A 21,336-nucleotide genomic window follows, 5' to 3' on the forward strand; every position below is an offset into this window, starting at 1 on the left:
AAGGTACAGAAGTGAATGACTTGTGACTCAGTTCATAATACAAACAAATTTATTTGGTAACAATGCCAAGGGAACAAAAAAGAAACGTACTGTTCATTGGTCACAATAACGCCTGTGTCGACAGTGGAACGCAACAATTTGTTTCTGTCTTCTGCACTGGATGAGTCGCATACGGCACTGCTAAGCTACAACAGTGTCTCGATGTGACGAACACCAACGTCGTTGCGCACCGACGAATCATGTTCCGGTACACTCGCTCCCGTCCCGTCATTCTCTTGTGCAGCGACCATAACTCGTGCCAGCAGTTCGTCCTCTGTCTCTACAGGAGTCTCGTACACCATACTCTTCATATGACCCCACAAGAAATAGTCCAATGGCGTTAAATCCGGCGATCGTGGGGGCCATGCGGTTGGACCACATCGGCCTGTCCATCTTCGCCCAAATCTTCGGTTAAGATGTCTCCCAACGTCACGTGTAAAGTGAGGCGGTGCACCATCGTGCTGAAACCCCAATTCCTGGCGGACGATCAATGGCACAACATCCAAGAACAGGGCCAATACTACCTGTAGGAAGATCAAGTACGCGGCACACGTTAGCCTGGCTGGAAGAAGGTAAGGTCCGATCACATGACCGTCCAGAATACCTGTCCACACATTGATAGCAAACATGTGCTGGAATCCCCGGTCATGCATAGCATGAGGGTTTTCGTCTGCCCAGACATGGCTGTTTCGAGAATTGCGAACACACTCCCTAGTGAATTTACATTCATCTGTGAACAGAACTCGACGTTTAAACTGGGGCTCCTCGATGCAGCGGTGCAGAAACCACGTGCAGAAGTTAACACGTGGTACAGAATCGGCTGGTCTTAAAAAGAATATTCGATGAAGTTTCACGTTGTGGATAACGCTCTTGATACACCCGACGAGCTGCTCTTCCATAGCCTTCCGCTGCGCCATACACAAGGATCATGTCCGTGTATTCTGCAAATGTGTACTCAACCATGGTCATCGGATACGCACAGGCACGTGAATGGGGCTCCAGGCAGGTTACCGTGGCAGGGTAGACGTCATGTGCCATCAGGTGATCTTCTGACGTCATGTACTGCCTACCCGGTTGCATACCAACACAGGCACATCCGACACATTGCCATGGTTGTAGCACGGAAACGGTACGTTTCCGGACATGGGTTCCTATTCCAAATATTGTCTACTCAGTCCCCTCTAATAGCCCTAGGAGTTTGTAAGGGGAATTTCCGAGCACCCTGTGTGTGTGTGTGTGTGTGTGTGTGTATCATGTGTATCTCCTATAAATTTCCATGTTTGTTTTTTAAATATGGCATTGAGGAGTGATTCCTTTTGTAACTGTAATTTTAAATATTTTATTATTTTACAATTAAATTTATTTCGTTGTTATTGCTTTCCAACTGAGTTGCATTCCACTAAACGTATGGCCATGAAATTAGGCGGCTGGCAGAAGTTCGCGCTGTTGCCACGTCGGAGCACAACCCCGTGCGTTCGGAAGTTTACGAGAATGAAGGATCTCGTTGTAAAGTTGGTCTTGTAATCCATGTGATACAAGATGACAGCATTTGCTCGAAAGGTCAGGGATAACACAAAAGTGAGTGCCAAGAGAGAGGTCGGTCTGACGCTCGAACTAGGCAACGCAGCCCGGTTGACGTTGCCACACAGTGCGCGGGAACTAGCAACTTTTGTCCCGCCCTCGCTTTGCTTTTCCCATATGTGGCAACAGCGCAATTCTGCCCAGCCGCCTATTTCCATGGTCGTGCGTTTAAATACCACTATTGCACCGAGTACATTGCAGTGTCAAAAATAATACTGGAGGGAAAAAGTATGGCGTTGTTTCAAAATGAGAAGGACGGAAGGAAGAGAATGCATTAATAGGCAAAAAGTAACAGTGAAAGTAAGTGAAGAGCAGGTACGGAGAGTCACGGTGAGAATGCTAGAATAAAAGAAAAACATAAAATGTGATTAGAAATAACACAATGAATATTTTTTGTACTAATTTTCACAAGAAGTAAGGGACTTACGGGATACGTAAAAATAGCTGTTTGTTGCAACTTGTAGGTGACGTGCTACTTTCAAATACGTACTACATATAGCTGATGAAAGTAAAAATTGTATGAAAAGAAAAATAGACTTCTATGGTTTATAAATAGAAGCGTGTTACCTTGAATTAAGATTAGAAAACACCTTCTACGATTAGAGATTTCCCGGATGTTGTGGTCGGAAGAAACGAAAAGTGCGAGGAAATGATTAAAAGGACGTTTTGGACGAAATAAATGACAGGCTCACAATTGCCACTAATTAACACTAATTGACTAATCAACAGTCCGAGTACGGTATTGTCCATGGATGTAAACTTTCCGTTCTCTGGATAGACGCACATATCAGTGTTCCAATATTTTTTGCTTCCGCACATTCATCTAACAGGATTGCCCCACTCTCCAGACGTGGCCTAGCTTTGGGCAATGTTTGTGAGGGGTGCAAGAAAAATACCTGCTCTCAAATTAACTGGCGTCCAGAATCACTGCATAGAGTAAATTTTGTTCTCATTGAGATAAAAAAGGATTTTACTGCTCTCTTGTCCAGAATTTTGTATTTCCTTTACCATTGTAAAGAGCGTTGATGTGAATGGAGCATCGGACATCACTGTATAGTCTTCTGACAGGAACTGTGCCTCGTGGCGTAAATTTCTGCTTGTGTATGTACAGTTAACTTCTGTTGTGATGCTAATGGAGTCTTTTGCTGCTGTGATTAAATACTGGAGATAAAGAAAAACAATCAGTAATCAGTACGAGGGCGGAATATGATCAAGCATTTAGGGGCAAAGAAGAGGAGTCATGCGTATGAAAAAAAAGTATCTTTTCCGGTGTGGAAAGAGCAGAGATGTGTCCACTGTGAGATACCGATACGGTAGAGTGTCGCTTATCCGACATAAACAGGCCGACAGAATGTCGGATAAGCGAAGATGTCGGATAAAGGGAGGTGTTAAGTTGATTGATTGATTGATTGATTTGTTTTATTTTACTTCGCGTTTTGTGCCTCTTGGCTAATTTGCGAAGATGGGGATGAGTGATGAAATGATGAAATTGATGAATGGACATTCACAAACAACCAAGCCCGACCGGGATTCGAACCCGGGACCCTTGGAGTCGCAGCGCGATGTGCTAACCACTCGGCCACAGGGTCGGGCGGGAGGTGTTAAGAAAAAGCCTATTGAACGTCAAACGGATGTTATAATTTTACACATTACGAACCTAATACAGTAAACATGTAATGTGAAACACATGATAGACACATGAGTCATAGTATAGGCGGTGGCGCCACGCGGTAGAGTCGGGAGAAACTAAAAATAGACTACGCTCACGATCGCAACTTGCAGTTCTTGCGGATTGATGATTTTTTTTCCCGGTGGTATGTCGGATAATACGAAATGTCTGATAAGCGAAGGTCGGATAAACGAGACTCTACTGTATTTTAAACAAATATAGTGGAAAGCTGACATTACAATGTTTTCTTAGTGTAACTTGCATAATTCAGTTCAGTGTACTTGCACATAGGCGCGAAGAATGTCTAACCTATAGTTCATTTCACACCATGTGTTGTTCAGTATGTGTGATTGTGGCAAAGTCCAGTATGTCGTTAACTCATGTCGCATACTCTAAACTAATTGTGAAGATGTGAGGGTGAAATTGACGAAGGTACACTCCAAGAGCACATCCCTCCCGAGATTCGAATCCTGTTAGTTCAAAGAACATAACTACATGTAACGAACCTAAGAGTTTAAGGTTTTATATTTGTAAGAAGCTAAGATTTATAAAATGTTTATTATTTCAAATAATGTGCAAGCTGTCACAGACAATTATAGCAGCCCTGGCCCATATCCATGGTAACGGTTGAAGTTTTCGCGTGCGATGACGTATAACCGGCCAAGTGAATGCATCACTTCAATGTAAAGTCACGTGAAATGACAGAATGACAGTGTTTCAGTATGCAGATATTAAACACCAGAACAAGAACAATGTCTAGATGAGGATGTGTACTACAGGCTGTGGAAAAGGAGATACGATAGCCACTAACGCCGTCAAACGGTTGGGCGGGAACTTTACGTCACATACCATGAAGAGGTAATAGGATCTGAGCTGATTATGTCCTTTGCGATTAGTCCACTCAGAATTAGTTCACTTCAGCAAATTATTTACTAAATCTCATCAACTTACATTGTCGAATTCATTATTTGCGTTCTTTTTGGTTTAAGTTCAACATCTTCTCCGAAGAGAAAATTATGCTCATTTCTTTGTTTTCCTTGACCCTGTACAGTGGGATCCATGAGCATTATCGTGCAAATTGTCCATCACCATGTTCTTACACTTTATTTGACCCAATAAGAGCTTCAAGAATTAAAAGAAAACTCGAAACAAGTTGTTGAGAACTTCTGCACCAACATAGATAAAAATCCATCGCTTAAAAATACATAGGATGTAAGAGAGAAATTAATGAAAATAGTCATGGACAATTTGCACGGTAATACTAATGGATCCCACTGTACATCTAGGGTCAAGGAAGTCAGTAATAAGGTGTGTTATATACAGTGTACGTACACCTATAGATTGAATTGTATCTTCTCCAAATATGATGTATAAAGAAACAAACTGCCGGAGTGAGGTGAGTGTACAATTTTATATTACTATTACAGTGGAACCAGAAGTAAAGGAATCTGCGCAGACTCGAGACTCCTGTGCACCGTACTCCAGTGTGGAGGGGAGGGGGAGAGTGAGGCATGCTCCCTTATATTCCGAGTTGAACGGAAGAGGAGGAAGGTGCGCGGGGACTTTTCGACGAAGGTTCTTTTTCTTGTGGTCGCTCTTATAAGTAAGGGGAACTGTGATTGGTCATAGAATCATAGTACCACAGAATCGAATTCGTAGTAGTAGTTGTGGTTGTATAGATATCGCAATACTATACTTCACTTCACTGAACTGTAACACTGATCACAAACTTGCATATACACACAAATTTTAAAATTAAATACTACTCTGGCGGTGAAAACTATATAAAATGCACATTGTATGAGGGGAGGGAGACGATAACAGGGAGGGTATGATACAGGAAATGGTATCTTTGCTCTGTGTAGTGTTAAAAAGGCGGGTCTGTGTTTGTTCCTTAACGTGCAATGGAAGAATAGATAATTTTGCGTTTGTTTGATTACTCTGCAATCACAGGCAGTAGATTCATAACGTGATATTGTTTTGATTATATGAAAAAATACTGGTGACATTTTTAAGGAGTCTATAGAGCATAAGTTGAAAATTTATTATACAAATTATTAATAGTATTTTAAATATTTGTGGCAACGTATTCAATTCACTGAAGTATTCTTAAAAATGTATACTACTATGTAAGACCATTACAGACACAGTAATATTTATTTCATAGAACGTATAAGAGATATTAAGAAATACAATACTTCTGCAACTGAATTCTACCTTATTGCCAAGTTACAAAGCAAAAATTAAACCATTAAGCTAAATTCCTACACCTGTTCAAAATCTAATTAGGCTTCGCAGTAACGCAACTTAGCTTTCAAGAAAACTTGGTGTATATTTTGTGCTTACAAAATACCGACACGAAAGTTGTCCTATTAATCATTTTACACATCCGTAAGAAGCCACACCTGGTTTCTACAGCAGAAATTAAAGACTACACATCCAAAGTAGGAAAAAATGTGCCACTTGCCTGAGAGAATGAAATATTACTTCATGCCAAGTTTGCATGAAAGCAAAGTTGAACAATATTACATTTCATGTTAGGCAGATTTTGATATATTCGCGGAAACTTGTTCTGCATTGAAGAAAAAAATAAAAGTGCATAGCCTAGTGTAAATATAACGTAAATAAATGCTCATTTGAACTTTTATTTTCTGGTATGCACAGCATATTATGTTCAACGTACTTGGAAGATGTATCTTGTGCTGAACTAAAATAACTAATAATAACAAGTGGAGTGCGGTATCTCGAAAAGTCGGGACCGGGATCGGAAAGAAAAATTCCGTCCCGATCCCGACTTCACCAAATGACTTCCCTACTTTTCTGGATCCCGAGCAGTCGGGAAATACCGAATGGTCATTTTAAAACGGTATTAATTCTTGAACCGGAAATTGTTAGTTTTCATTCCAGAAATGCAAAGAAAATCACTTAAGGTAAAAATGACGTGTAGAATTTGAGATTTCCCGACTAGTCGAGAAATTGCGAATATTTCCCGTCCCGAATGTCGGGATTTAAAAAAAAATTGCCGTTCCTATCAATAATATTCGGTCCCACAAAACAATAAGTACCTATCTATATTCATTTTCAATTTATCTCAAGCCACAAAATGTAAAAGGGTGAAAATGATCATTTGTGTACTCGATTTCGTGTGTTCAGTTTCTGGCATGGTTTCCTATCTGCATAGTGCAACACTAGCGCATAGATTTGGAATTCATTTCACCTCTTACCGTCGTTTCGTCATCACGAGTAAACAACGGATTGGCCCAACCTATACTTCTAATAACTTTAAATTATAGTTAGATTGATACAGTTTTGTTTGGAACTTGTATATGGGTCAATCCATATGAAATCATACCAGCTGGTTGCTTGACCATTTTTAAAAAAGTTTATTTTTTGAGTGGTGTGAGCCTCATATATTGACAGTTCAGAACCACTCTTATTTTATTTTTACTATCACCGATTTGAAGATGGCGGGCATTTTTTTATCATGGCGCGCGTCATTTTCTCCATTCGTAAGCATCAGCGGCAACTTTTTTTTCTCAGCTCTGGTAAGTCCTACGACAATGAGACAAAATCTGTGATGTTAAGCACATTATAGGCTACAATTATATTTCTGTGTAATTTTCTAAATATTATTCCTTCATAATACATTTTAAGGTCAAAATTGTGTATTTAAATCGCTCAAAATGACATTTTCGGACATTTTTTTGGGGGGGGAAGGCAGTTTGTTTGACACTTGAATTTTTTTGTGCAAGTACCTGTGTACCAATAGAGTATGTCAAAATCATTTGAAGCTTGAGACTTTAATATTTGTTTTTCTACAGGGTCTTAAACATGTACTTTTGGTTAAAAAATTCAAAGTTCAGGGTTAAATATCTCTGGTGGGCAGTTGTTTAAAAATCTGACATTTGTACACAATACAGTACTTCATGATAAGTAACTTCAGTAAAAATTTTGAGTTTGAGATTTAATTGGTTTAAGAGATACAAAACTCGTGAAAAATTCAACATTTTGCATTAAATATGGCATGTCTAATTTCATTTCTTATTAACATTTTGTGTTAAAATTCTGCAAACTGTAATTTGGAATGTCAATGAACAACATTACAATCCTGAAGTGGATCTGCAATAAAGTATATATACGAGGGCGTGCTGAAAAGTAAAGCTTCCTATGTTTTTATTTTCTTTGTTACCTTGTAAACGCATTTTGGTTTTTGAGCAGCCATACATTGCACTTATAAGACTTTCCCGCTACTCCATTGAAGGTTTCAAACTTCTATCGCCAGGGGGTGCTGAACTATTGCGAGGAAAATGGCAGCATGTAACCATGCAATGTCGGTGAAGCGCCTGAAGTAGCGTGCCGTGATCGAGTTGATAACAGTAGAAAATGTGCTACAAATTGACATTCATCTGAGACTGAAGGCATTTTATGGGGATGAATGCGTAGACATCAATACTGTGCGATCTTGGGCTGTTCATGCTTGTAAAGAAAACCCAAGCTGAACACGATTCCCATAAGCTCCATCAGTTGCAGTTCGCGGCCTTTCATTCCATTCTCTCACATAGCTGAGATTTCTTCAGCTGGGGTTTTCTTTAAGAGCATGATAAACTCAAGATCGCACAGTACTGATGTCTACGCATTCATCCCCATAAAATGCCTTCAGTCTCAGATGAATGTCAATTTGTAGCACATTTTCTACTGTTATCAACTCGATCACGGCACGCTACTTCAGGCGCTTCACCGACATTGCATGGTTACATGCTGCCATTTTCCTCGCAATAGTTCAGCACCCCCTGGCGATAGAAGTTTGAAACCTTCAATGGAGTAGCGGGAAAGTCTTATAAGTGCAATGTATGGCTGCTCAAAAACCAAAATGCGTTTACAAGGTAACAAAGAAAATAAAAACATAGGAAGCTTTACTTTTCAGCACGCCCTCGTATATATACTTTATTGCAGATCCACTTCAGGATTGTAATGTTGTTCATTGACATTCCAAATTACAGTTTGCAGAATTTTAACACAAAATGTTAATAAGAAATGAAATTAGACATGCCATATTTAATGCAAAATGTTGAATTTTTCACGAGTTTTGTATCTCTTAAACCAATTAAATCTCAAACTCAAAATTTTTACTGAAGTTACTTATCATGAAGTACTGTATTGTGTACAAATGTCAGATTTTTAAACAACTGCCCACCAGAGATATTTAACCCTGAACTTTGAATTTTTTAACCAAAAGTACATGTTTAAGACCCTGTAGAAAAACAAATATTAAAGTCTCAAGCTTCAAATAATTTTGACATACTCTATTGGTACACAGGTACTTGCACAAAAAAATTCAAGTGTCAAACAAACTGCCTTCCCCCCCAAAAAAATGTCCGAAAATGTCATTTTGAGCGATTTAAATACACAATTTTGACCTTAAAATTTATTATGAAGGAATAATATTTAGAAAATTACACAGAAATATAATTGTAGCCTATAATGTGCTTAACATCACAGATTTTGTCTCATTGTCGTAGGACTTACCAGAGCTGAGAAAGAAAAGTTGCCGCTGATGCTTACGAATGGAGAAAATGACGCGCGCCATGATAAAAAAATGCCCGCCATCTTCAAATCGGTGATAGTAAAAATAAAATAAGAGTGGTTCTGAACTGTCAATATATGAGGCTCACACCACTCAAAAAATAAACTTTTTAAAAATGGTCAAGCAACCAGTTGGTATGATTTCATATGGATTGACCCATATACGTTTATAAATACGTCATAATCTGTTCGTGTTGACGTCACTTTCTCATCTCAGCAGAGGAAGTGAACCCACCTGAATGTTTCTCACCTGACGACAGACTGAGTTTGGAAAACAGGTGAAGGTGAAGGATCAATAAGAACTTGGAAACGGGGAGAATTCAAGAATAGATTTTCGGTTTTCGAGTTTTCTTCTTGCCGACAAGTTGAAAGTAAGCAATTAATTATGTAATTTGACTTTCTCTATATGTGAGTGAATTGCCCAACGTTAGTATTGAATGTTCTAGTGTTTTATTGGTAAGTGATTAGGAAATATAAGTTATTATAAAACTTCGTTTAACTTGGAATACTGTGATGTGTTTCTTTACTACCCAGCAAGCTCTGATGATTTGCAAAGATTCTCATATTCCCGACTAAAGAAGTAGCGGACTAACTTTCTGACGACTGGTGTACAACCGGGGGACGTTGCATACAGCACAAGGCAACGTGCGTGCTTCTCAAATGGCATAACAAGGCACTATCATGTGCTGTCAATAAAACTGTCGAGCATCTGGTGTTTTTTTTCATGGACTAGAATCGAGATTTCACATGGACAATATTTTATAGGAAATATCGTGCGTACTGAAAGTCGTGATCAACATGTTACAAGAAGGAAGTAAACTGTACAAAAAAGAATCTAATATATGCCTGTTAAAGTACATACCTTTATTAGTCTTCAACATAATCACCATCTAAATCGACACATTTTTGCCAACGTTCTGGAAGTTTGAAAATTCCTCTGTTGTAGAACTCCGTTCGGGCACGTCTGAGTATTCTCCTAACGGCAAGTTCCACTTCCTTGTTGGTGTCATATCTGTTTTCTCGCATGTGTTCTTTCAGAAAAGAAAACAAGTGAAAGTCAGAAGGAGCGAGATCTGGACTGTAGGGAGGATGTCGAAGGAGTTCCCACCCAAATCTGGCAACTTCATCCCTCGTTAGCTGTGCTGTGTGCGGCTTGGCATTGTCGTGTTGGAGGATAACACTATCCCTGCCAGGACGTTTTTCACGAATAGCACGACGAAGTTTTCTCAAAGTTCCCTAACCGAAACACGCCTGTTTCCCTGGATGATTTCCTGGACGCGAGCCACGTTCCTGTTGTTCGAGGCAGTTCTCGGGCGGCCTGTGCGAGGGAGATTACTGATGTCTGTGTTTCCACCTCTAAAATGTTTTATCCATCGCCTGATGCTACTGGCAGCCATACACTGATCACCATACACTTCCTGCAATCGGCGGTGGATATCTGATGCCGATGCACCTTCCTTCAACAGAAATTCAATTACTGCATGCTGGCGAAACGACGTGTCAAACGGAGCCATTACTCGCTACTCGCTAATGCGCATACGTACTGCGCCGATCACCCCACTTTCAAGTGTATGTTGTCACAATAGATGGTTCTAACTGTCTTATACAGCGCATCGCTCTACGTGAACATTTACGTCTGAAATAAAAAGTTGATCACGACTTTCAGTACGCACCAAGTACTACTGTCACTAAATAATGTTGAATTGCGAAGAACGAACTCCTCTCTCTCTCTCTCTCTCATCTTAACAGCACGGATAACACAGCTTATGATTTCTCTTAATTATACAAATCAGATCTGTTTATTTATTTTATAACTCAACTATAGGCAAAAAAAATAGTTTCATATTATGCACAGGAGAGTTTAAAAACTGTATTGTGACTCCATCGAACCTGAGACCTGTTGATATGTTTTGTCGGTAACAGGAACAAAAATGACATGAAGTCTCATTTGAACTATCGTTGTGATACACCTAAATTGTAAAAAGCGTAGTAATTGTTGGATTTTGACTTTTTTCCCACTTTTCTTTTTGGCTAACCGGAGACGATGAGGATCAATGGTGATTGACAAAGAGGAGGAACTCACAAAACATATGCCTATTGTCTAGGGCGGTGTGCTGTACTAACTATGTAAAAAAAAAACTATGACTTGTTGCCTTTTCTTTGGCCCATACGAGATGTTGTGGCTGATATACTAACAGTAAGGTAGATCTGTTCGCCGGTATCATGTACCGAAAAAGAATGTTGTGATAATGTTTTCAAAAAGATGCAAAAAAAAAGGTGCTAATTAAATGTCTTTATCCAATGCTCTCTTTTTCTGCGCCTTCTGTGTATAATTCGCGCGGACCGCAGAGAGAACTGTGGTTCTGCCGAATAGGTTTTGTTGAAGATTGTGTTTTCTCTCGTGGTTTTGCTACATTATCTTGGGAACTATTGGGGCTGCAAGGATTATATTATACCATTTTAGAGCTCTTGTTCTGTTCTACAAAATGAGACTACAGGATTTTATGTAGCTGCTCAAGAAAAGTGAAAATCATTTATGTTTGTCCAATTGTTTTAAAAGAACATGAAAGAAAAGGAAGGGAAAAGGTGCGGGAGCATAAAAGAGGGGGTAAAAAGAGGATAAATGTGCTAATAGAGAAAAGGTGCAACAAAGTGTGTTCATTTTACCTGACTTCATGTCCTAAAATACATTTCTCAAACGATCGGTGAGAAAACAGCTATATTTTTGGAAAGGTGCTGTACCTTAAAATCCGTTCCCTACTGATCAATGTAAAAACCGTATCCAAAGGAAAATAGACTTTTCTGGTTTATAAAAATAACTTAAGACTTGTCTTCGTATTGTTGTTTACTGGACTTATGTTTAGAATAGAAAACACGTTTTGCTATTAGAGATTTCCCGGATGTGGTCGGAAGAAACGAATGGAGCGGAAGTGATTAAGAAGATATTTTGGCCGAAATAATACTATTTATTGTCAGAAATAATCTACCCCCAGAAGAAAGGTAAAACACTTCTAGATAAAAACTATCCCTTGGATAACACTTACGGTGAGTTACACACTTCTGGAATATTCTAAACATGGAGGTATATTACCGCCACAAAACGAGACGAGACGGATTTTTCGGCATTTTCAAGAATATCAAAACATCCATAAAGTCAATAAAATCAGATTAGTTGCTTGATTGTTAGCACCAGCATTCTACAAAATCGTAATAAACCATACACAAATAATTATTTTTATATTTGCATCTGGCAAGGGGCTCCCTGAAACTTGGGGCAATTGCCCGAGTTATCCCTCCGTAGGGAATATTCTTTTTAATACATCATATTAATATGATACAAGTAGATTCATTATTGGTGTTATAAACATCCAATTTTGAAGAAATACATACTGACAACCTTTCTTTGTACACTGTCTTTACGTCGCTGTTCAGCCTAGCCCGAATTTTTGGTCATTATTAGGACTTGGAAGTGGACGACAAATCATATTTTTTCCTGAACCTTGAAAACAATGCTAAACTTGATATCTGTCCGTTTTTCAGTATTTCTTCCCGTTTTTATTGGATTTCTCTTAATTTTTGAGGCATTTTTCTTCCTCCCTTGTTGTTTCGTGAAATTTAAATGCATTTTCTAACTTAACTTACATATTTAAATTTACTGACATGATACTTGTATCAAGTTCGCCATTAATCCAAAATACGGTCATTTATTGTGTTAAATTTATTTTTACTCCAGCAAACTTAAAATACTTTGTGTCAAGCCTACTTTGAGGTTCTCTTAGTGGACATTATTATCGCTTTAATCTGTGGTTTTAAAGTAAAATTAGTCACAATATCTAAAAGAAAATATAATGTGATGTGCGCGAAACACAAGCGCATTTTCAGATGCAGGCCGACTGTTATATCGTGGAAGGTCCACTCTGAGAGATGTATTTTATGTAACCTTGAAGCAAAATTAAAGAAAACTACATTAGCACTTAACTGCTTCTATCCCTTTGCTTCTGTAGTTTATCAAATTATTCAACTACTCTCTTGTAATTTATGGAAAAAATCAAGCTTTCAATTTGAGAGCGGGAATAATTTTTAGATCATTTTTTAAGAATTTTGTCATTCAGCAGGTCATTTTTTTTTACATTTTTTAGGTCAACTTCCGACCCCTAGTCAAAGTACAATAAGTTATTTACAAAGTCAGCAAATGTACTTTTTATGTGAATGCTGTACCTGTAATTTTGTGTACGTGCCAATAGAATAAATAAGGCAGAGACTAAGGGATCCAGTCGATCGTAATCAGTTGCCCTGAATGGACGAATGAATTTTCCTGAGTTGTTTTGAAGTATCGTTGCCTCTGCTTCTATATGTTCTTTCTCCCTTTACAATGACTTGCCTAATATCTTGTGTTTTCTTCCTCTGCAACTGTCGCTTGAGGGGCAATGTTGCCCTAGAAGTGCGAGTCAAATCTCCTGCATATGGCGATAGCCAATAGCAGCGCACTGCATCTGTGCCATGTCGAAATCTCATACGGAAAAGAGACAGCGTGGTTGAGCGAAACGCCTTGTCACGGAACTAGGCAACGCCGCACGTCTGTGATTCGCTGGTGCTGTTCAGCCGTTCAAGGCCATATGCAGGAGATTTGACGCGCACTCTAGTATATCTTTTTTTTCTTACGTATTTGCCTTAATAAACACTAGGGCGTATTAACTGTTATTTTTTATCTGTATGCTTTAATGTGAACTGAATATTGTTCCAGACGATGAAAAACCTGAAATAAGGATATAGTAAATGTGAATTTATTATGAACGAGTTGCCAAAGTATATCGTTCATAATAAATTCATATTAAGTACATCCTTATTTCAGGTTTTTCATCGTCTGGAACAATATTCAGTTCACATTAAAGCATACAGATAAAAAATAACAGTTAATACGCCCTAGTGTTTATTAAGGCAAATACGCAAGAAAAAACTGTTAACATTTGATAATTTTGTAATGTACAAGTAGAAAATAAGATTCAAAGCTATTGCTCTGCCATCTATTGGCGCCTGCAGTATGTACAATATGTTTAAGATTGTTCAGGTGAAGGGAATTAATTAATTGTAGGGAAAAGAAGTGCGATGAAAGACTGGGTAAGTAAAGAGATAAGTCATTTTTTTACAAGATAATCCTCTAAACACTGTTCATGACTTGTATGGCTTAGCATGTAAAAAACATTCAACCGGACGGATGATATAGATAGGTTAGCATTCGAATATATGAAAACATTCTTCAATGTTTCGAAGTTCTTGTTATTTTCAAAATTCTGTTTACACTTCATGTCTATACGTCCGAATTTAGGAGAGGTCTTTGGGGGTATTCAACTAAAAATATCTTAACTTGGGAAGAAATTGCTTTGAGCGTGACAAATTGGAAAAAAGTATATATTTATAACATAAGAAATATTAACTAACTGGCTTCAAAATTATAACTAAATTGCATATATATGTAGAAGGAACTCAGGATGTTGTTAGCTTGCACATATAAATCCAGACCTGTCTATATTACGTATATTCTTAGTCATCTGGCTGTGTCTGCATTACATGTTTGAAGATTCAGTCGTCTGTATTACATTTTAGAAGATTCGAATGTGCCTCTGTTACAATTAGGGATGGACGATATCGGAAATTTGATATTGCGATAATTCGTCAAGAAAATATCGTCACATACTACACGATAGATAGTATTTTTTTCCGTATCGTGATATCGACGATATATCGCCAAATATCGTGACGATATAACTCCGAGACGATACATATCTCCAAATATCGTGACGATATATCGCCAACACGATACATATCTCCAAATATCGTGACGATATATCGCAGACACGATATATATCTCCAAAATATCATAACGATATATCGTCTAGTTGATATCGCCTGGACGATAATATCGCCCAACACTAGTTACAATTACAGGAACTTCAGCCGTGTCTCTACTATCACTCCAAGATTCGGATATGTGTGTACTACACGATGTTTGAAAAATATGATGAATAAGAATTTTCGGAATCCCATGTATTCCTTATGGGGAATGAACTTCAACATCAAGTTACGGCTAATCAAATGGAAGTTTCGACTTTTCCGCTGGTGAAATTCATCTTCAAACTGCCCTCTTCCCGTTGACAAATTTTTCTATTCCATCGGAAGTTTTATATTTCCAAGAGAACGAATCAAATCATACTCCCATATGATCAATGCTTTTCTTCTTGTCTCCTGGCAGTGTTGCCAAACCTGATGCGCATAAAAGAACTAGATTTAACCTTAAATGGAGTTAAAACTGCCTCCTAGGGTAATGTTAGTTGTCAAAAGTGTGGGGCGCTGCTATTACCGTTAACTCTAAATTGATGACAATTTATTCTTAGTTTTCAACATCTACATCCGGCGGCATCGCCCATCTCAATAATCCACCGATGGTCGTATGAAATCGAAAATAAAGAATTCCCTGACAATATTATGTCAATTTCACGTCAAACACGGCGATATAAAGAAGTAGCTGGGGAGATAAGAGGGAGTGGGACGACGCAGCCAATATAACAATATCACGTCACGTGCATAATGTATAATTATGGCAAAAGTGGGTCTATGTGGGCCGGAACCAGTGATGGCATCATAATGGGGCACGGGGGTGGGCGTCCCAGTTCACAGCCGAACGAATGCACGAAAGAGCCAGATTCAGGCTCCAAGAGAGCTAAGTTGGTACACTGCCACGAACGGAAGAGCTTGGGAAGAGTCCCATGGAGACTGTATCGCATGCCCTTAAGATGAAAATGACGTGTAGAATTCGAGATTTCCAGGGCTTCGGGAAATTTCAACCATTTCCCGTCCCGAAAATTTCCCGAATTAGTCGAGAAATTGCGATTTTTTTCCCGTCCCGAATTTCAGGATCCTTTAGACTGCCGGGTGGGTTTACGGAAGTAATCCTGCTTCGCCGAGCCTTTTCCGCGCGAATTTTAAATTTGTACACTTTTTGGAGAAAATCGTAAGAAATCGGGCACTATTGAAGCAATCTACTTCGGATAACTCTTGTTTTGCATGCAGCCGTGTACAATTCAGAACGCCGAACCGAGGGGGGGTTTAGGGGGCTGCGACCCCTGAATTTCAATGAAAAAAAACATAAAAATCTGGAGTTTGCCCCCTCTTCCCCCGCTATTTAGGAAGAGAACGCGAACGTAAGTTTTCTTTTCAAATTATTGATTGATTTGATTGATTTGGTGTTTTAAGTCCACTTTATGCACAGTAAGGCTAATCGGGACTGGACCTATAGTTTAAAGTGGGATCCGAAACACTTGTACCTTCACCGGGTATAGAACCCGGGACCCCTTGATTACAAGGCTTTTCTCTTCAAAGTATGGACGTTTCAGAAGAGAATGAAACTTGTTTCATGCTCCTGGGTGCCATACAAGTTGAATAAATGTGAAACTGTTTTTTTTTTACCAAAAATAGCAAATTTTCATATTGCTCAGAAAATTGTTATAACTCGGGCACTATTGGAGCAATCTACTTAGGATAGCTTTTGTTTTGCAGCTAAACCATCAGGGCATGCAACCGTGTACAATTCAGAACGCCGAACCGGGTGGGGGGGGGGGTTAAGGGGTCTGCGACCCCCGAATTTCAATTAAAGAACATAAAAATCTGGAGTTTGCCCCCTATTCCCCATCTATTTAGGGAAGAGAACGCAAAAGTAATTGTGGCTTGTGTTTGTAGATGTACTTCGAAATGAAAAATGTAAATTTGACACCTTAAATTAAATATTTCAAATATATATGCCGTTTAGGTGAACTGAGTTAGAATTTTTGGATACGTAAGATTGAAATAGAGAGAAAATATTGTGTTACCTTGGATTTTTTGAAAATTCGCCTTGAGCGATAAACGGATTTACCACAACCTTGTTCTAATGTACAAAGCCCTAGAAATCAAAGATCCAAAATATCTCTCCAGGCGGTATCAATATCTTTCGGACTTTCACTCCCGCAACACCAGATCACGTGAAAAATCTCTGCTATCCTTTCCCCTCCACAGATCTAACTTTTACGCCAATTCTTTTACCGTTACTTCTGCAGGACACTGGGACAGACTGCCCCCCGAAATCCAAGCCTCCTCCTCAATTGTAATATTCAAAAGAAAATTAAAATTACACATGTTAAACATTTTGGACCTAGAATGAATTCCCAGAAAACAATGCATAATAATTTTAGCTAACGAAATTTGCTTTCTCTATAGGTAGTTGTGTGTGTATATGTGTGCGCGTGTGTGTGTTCATATAGAAACTGTACTCAGTACTGCATTTATTTTTAATTTTACTCTTCAGATCGCCGCAACCGAATTGCGCACACTTTAGATCCAGGATTGCGCACAAATCTCACTGACCTGTTTTGCGCACAGATTTTGTTCCAACGTTGCCACTTTGATAGCTTTAAAGTCTGTGCGCAAAACTGTTTTTTCTTCTTTAGACAAGAAGAGAGAGAGAGAAATTAGAAATATAATAGTGAATCTCTTGAGGATTAAATAAAAAAAATATAATTTGACCAGTAAATTTAGCAAGTCAAGATACAATTTTCATACCAATTTACGTAATACAGTAAGTCACTATTGATGTTTTCAAGATACAGTTTTCATACCAATTTACTCAAAGTCAAAAGTTAGGTTAGGTTAGGTTAGGTTAATGACTCCACAACAAATAGTTCTGTCAATCGAAGCTCGTGACCTTCGGTATAAATACGGAGATACACCGACCAGTACATTTTAGTCTACCAATCAGGTTCATCCTCTATGCCTATCTAATGCTACCCTTCCAGCAAAAACACGTGTAAGTCCACACACACAAACAAACACAACAGAAGTGAGAACGGCTTGAGAACATTTTACATCTGACAACATCGCCTCATTTTTTTGTGCGCAATCCTGTACATTGTGACAGCTTGTCAAAGGCTTATCAGATACCAGTGATAAAACCAGGAAAAGTGTGCGCAATCCGGCTGTAGCCCTTCAGATACATTTTTCATTTTGTTAGTAAAAAAACAATCTACTGTGATTAATGGTTAATCCACTTTTTGACTGCTCGTATGCAAACTTTATTACTTTTATTTTATTTTTAATTTATCTTTTATTTTTCTATTGTCACTTTATTTTTCATTTATATTTTTAATTTTTTTTAATTGAATACAATTAATTGTAACATTATAATTAATGGTTAAGTGGAAGAGAAGGCATTTATGCCTTAACTTCGCCATGTAAACCAAGTCGTAAATAAATAAGAAAACCGACAATTATACTTGAATTTTATCATGGCCATCCTGGTTCCGCTTTCCCCAGAAGATTCGAACCTGCGCGCGTCAAGTAACCGGAGCCCAAAGGATGCCCCACCGCGCTGTGCGAGCCTATCTGTACGTAAAGTGGACTTACAAACCCAGCCGAAACAAGTGAATGCATATTTGAAATTGTATCAACTGCAACATATTGTTGAACGAGCGAAAGTTGTCTGCCTGCCGTTATAGAACCTTGGAAAATACACGGTTAACACACGTTGTATAATTGTGGCAGAATATTATAGTACATACCTTTGTCTGAATTGACGTCAACAAGGACCGGACGCCGAAACACAACTGCTCCCACCTTCTTAGGTGTCCTCCTTTTAACTTTGCCGTTCTATCGACAACAAAACCGCTACGGGTTCAAAGGATATCTACCCTTTGCATAGATCTGTGGCCATATTTCCTGCTTTTTACCTCCCATTCCACCGGGTGATAACAAAGCCGCTTTCCCGCTTCGAAATTTCAGGTTTCTTTCACGCGCAAAACAACCGGAAGTGGAGGATTTCTACTACGGCGGGCAATTCTTATCGCGAGCTGTGGGTTCTTGCCTTGTACGGTGACGAGTAGAACTGAGTCGCATTCATCGACGCTTGGGTTAGGCAACCGGGCCGACGCCAATGTGACCGTCCTTGCGTTCCGACGCAGGAGACAAGAATTCCGAGTCGGTTGTTTGAACGTGCGAATTTTAGGGTTGAAAATTCGACGATAGCGTCAAAGGGGATGTGCCTCGTTGCTTTCCCGCTGATACATCACAATGCCGGCCCCTGTGGCGGACTGGTTAGTACATCGCACTACGACGCCAGGGGTCCCGGGTTCAAATCCAGGCCTGGGCGTCGGTGTTCTTTGGGAGTGCCCCTTCATCCTCATCTTCGCGATTAGCCACAAGTGGCGGAAAAGCGAAGTAAAATAAACCAAATGAATGGCTTAGCAAGGTTGAGAATTTTCCTTCATATGGCAACACTGGAGCTCTCCGGCAAAAGCGAAAGGGATGCCAGTTTACTTTAACTCGCGAGGTTTTCCCTATCTTCATTGAGCTGTTCCTCATTTCGTTGTCGCTGGAATAATACCAATGCATATACACACTGACTCGGGAATCTGTGGGGCAAGACCGCGCATTACGGCAGAGAAGGGGAGAAAGCGAGTTGGCCGAACGAACAGTTGTGCTGGTAGTTGCAACCGCGCTTACCCTCCACGCACTCATTTTCCCTCTCGCACGTTCATTGGTCGCTACTTGTTTTCGTTCGCTTGCTCCTCAGGGTCTCACTTACAGCAAAAACACCTTTTTGGTGAAGCCCCGCCCTTTGTTTTCTGACGTCAGGCTAAATGCTTTCGTTGTTACGTTTGGGTCTCTCAGGAGAAAAATAGCTTGTTGGTCACGCCCCGAAAATTATAGTGTATTTATGCTAAACCTAAGAAGTGTCAGCTCACAACGAAAGCTTATGTACATTCACCGGCAATATAAATGGGGCACTATATCCTTAAATATTCGCTTCCCTGCGAGGCAGTATGTGTGTTGCCTAACTCCACGGCGATAAAAGGATTTTAATAGCAAATTTTCAATAGCAACTTTAACCGCCGTCGTAGAATTAGGCAACACACATTAGGAAACTATCAAAGAGAATTCAAAAAATTCAAAATTCTTGCATTCGATATGCTTTTTCGATCAGAAGAAGTGAGCATATCTTACTTAATGCTCATGAAATCCTCAATATGTCTCGACGACTTCTACTGCATCAATACTGCCTAATGTTCACTATCCTTAAGTTAAAAACTCCAGGTTATCTTTACAAAAAAATTGTATTTAGAGATTCAGTAAATTCACATTACACTAGAGGTCGACGTAAACTCACCCGCCCCTCTGTCGCCAGCTTCGATGGCTCTTTCTCTCTCTGTTTGGAATGCCTTAGCGGGTGATATTTCGTCCGCTACTTCAATCAAACACTTCCAAGAGATCATATCATACTTACTGAAAAATCAACATTAAGTCACTCCTCATATGGCTAAACCCCCAAAATATCCATACACCCACCTGACATCACGATTAATGCGTATTGTGTACACATTTCTTTACATTTTAGACACGATTTTGAATTATGTATGTGTGTGTGTGTGTGTGTGTGTGTGTGTATGTGAATTGCTATGTGTGCTTCTATTTTTTAGTTTTTTTTCCATGCATCTCATTTGAAGGGGCGAAAGAAGAAGGAATGTCACAAAACCAGTTCTTGGAGAAAACGACATTTTAATGCTAAACTTTCCTATGTTCTTTCCCAGTACCTCAAATATTCGATCGTCTCTTACACGCAAATTTCTCATTTCATTCCAGTGGTTTTTGTACAGTTGTTTAGTACCAGTTCCAACCAACAGAATGAGCTGTAAACCTCAAAATCGAAAAAAATGGACATTTCTTATTTTTCCCCTTATCCTTCATTTATTCTAAACCATTTTGTTTAATAATTCTCACATGTAATCCTACTTTGTAATACCTAGTCCTGAGTTAGGTGGTAGAGCAGCCATAGGCTGAACCTCGCTCAGTAGAAAATAAAAATACCATTCTATTTTATTCTACAGGGTGGCTCAAAAAGTCATTTAACACCCTCGGTACAAGGCCACTGCAGCACGCAACATGGAAATGGTGATGACCAATCGTTATCAGGCCAAGGGGGAACCACATTGATGCCAACCGCACGGTCGGCGGCCATCTTGATGTCCGCCATCTTGAATTCAACTTCAGAATTTTAAATGGGAAGGGAGTGATATGATATATCCAATCAGGCTAGAATTTCACGAGAAATGCAATGCTGAAGGTTTTTTCGACGTATCTTTAACCAGTAAAAAGTTATGACTGAATTCTTGTACCAATTTGCTCCTTTTCGAGGTGTTAGAAAAATGCCTTAAAATTTGTTTAGCGCATCGGTAATGCATCGAGATCAAAGTGATGTCTAGGGAGAGAAGTACGCATGCCATTGCACACGATTTTAATCGGATACATTCACGAAGAGCTGCGCATTATGAATGGTTGTCGCGAACAATTTACAGCGTGACGCTTCCATTGAATTAAAAGTCCTTCACAGTAAGGCTAATGTTTATGTTCATAAGGAAGTTCATAAACAGAATATGCGACCC

At 39.2% G+C, this 21,336-nt stretch overlaps 1 protein-coding gene across 1 annotated transcript in view; it reads right to left on the reverse strand.

Annotated features, from left to right (window-relative positions):
• LOC146002393 (uncharacterized) overlaps positions 1-18,579 on the reverse strand; it is a 37,454-nt gene extending 18,875 nt beyond the window's left edge. Inside the window, exon 1 of the mRNA XM_083140144.1 lies at positions 18,460-18,579. The gene's annotated coding sequence lies outside the window, so the exon portion shown is untranslated. The remainder of the gene's footprint in view (positions 1-18,459) is intronic.
• Positions 18,580-21,336: the final 2,757 nt, after the last annotated feature.

The sequence above is a fragment of the Lepisma saccharinum genome, chromosome 18, assembly GCF_977018435.1.
Source record: "Lepisma saccharinum chromosome 18, izLepSacc3.1, whole genome shotgun sequence".
Taxonomy (NCBI): domain Eukaryota; kingdom Metazoa; phylum Arthropoda; class Insecta; order Zygentoma; family Lepismatidae; genus Lepisma; species Lepisma saccharinum.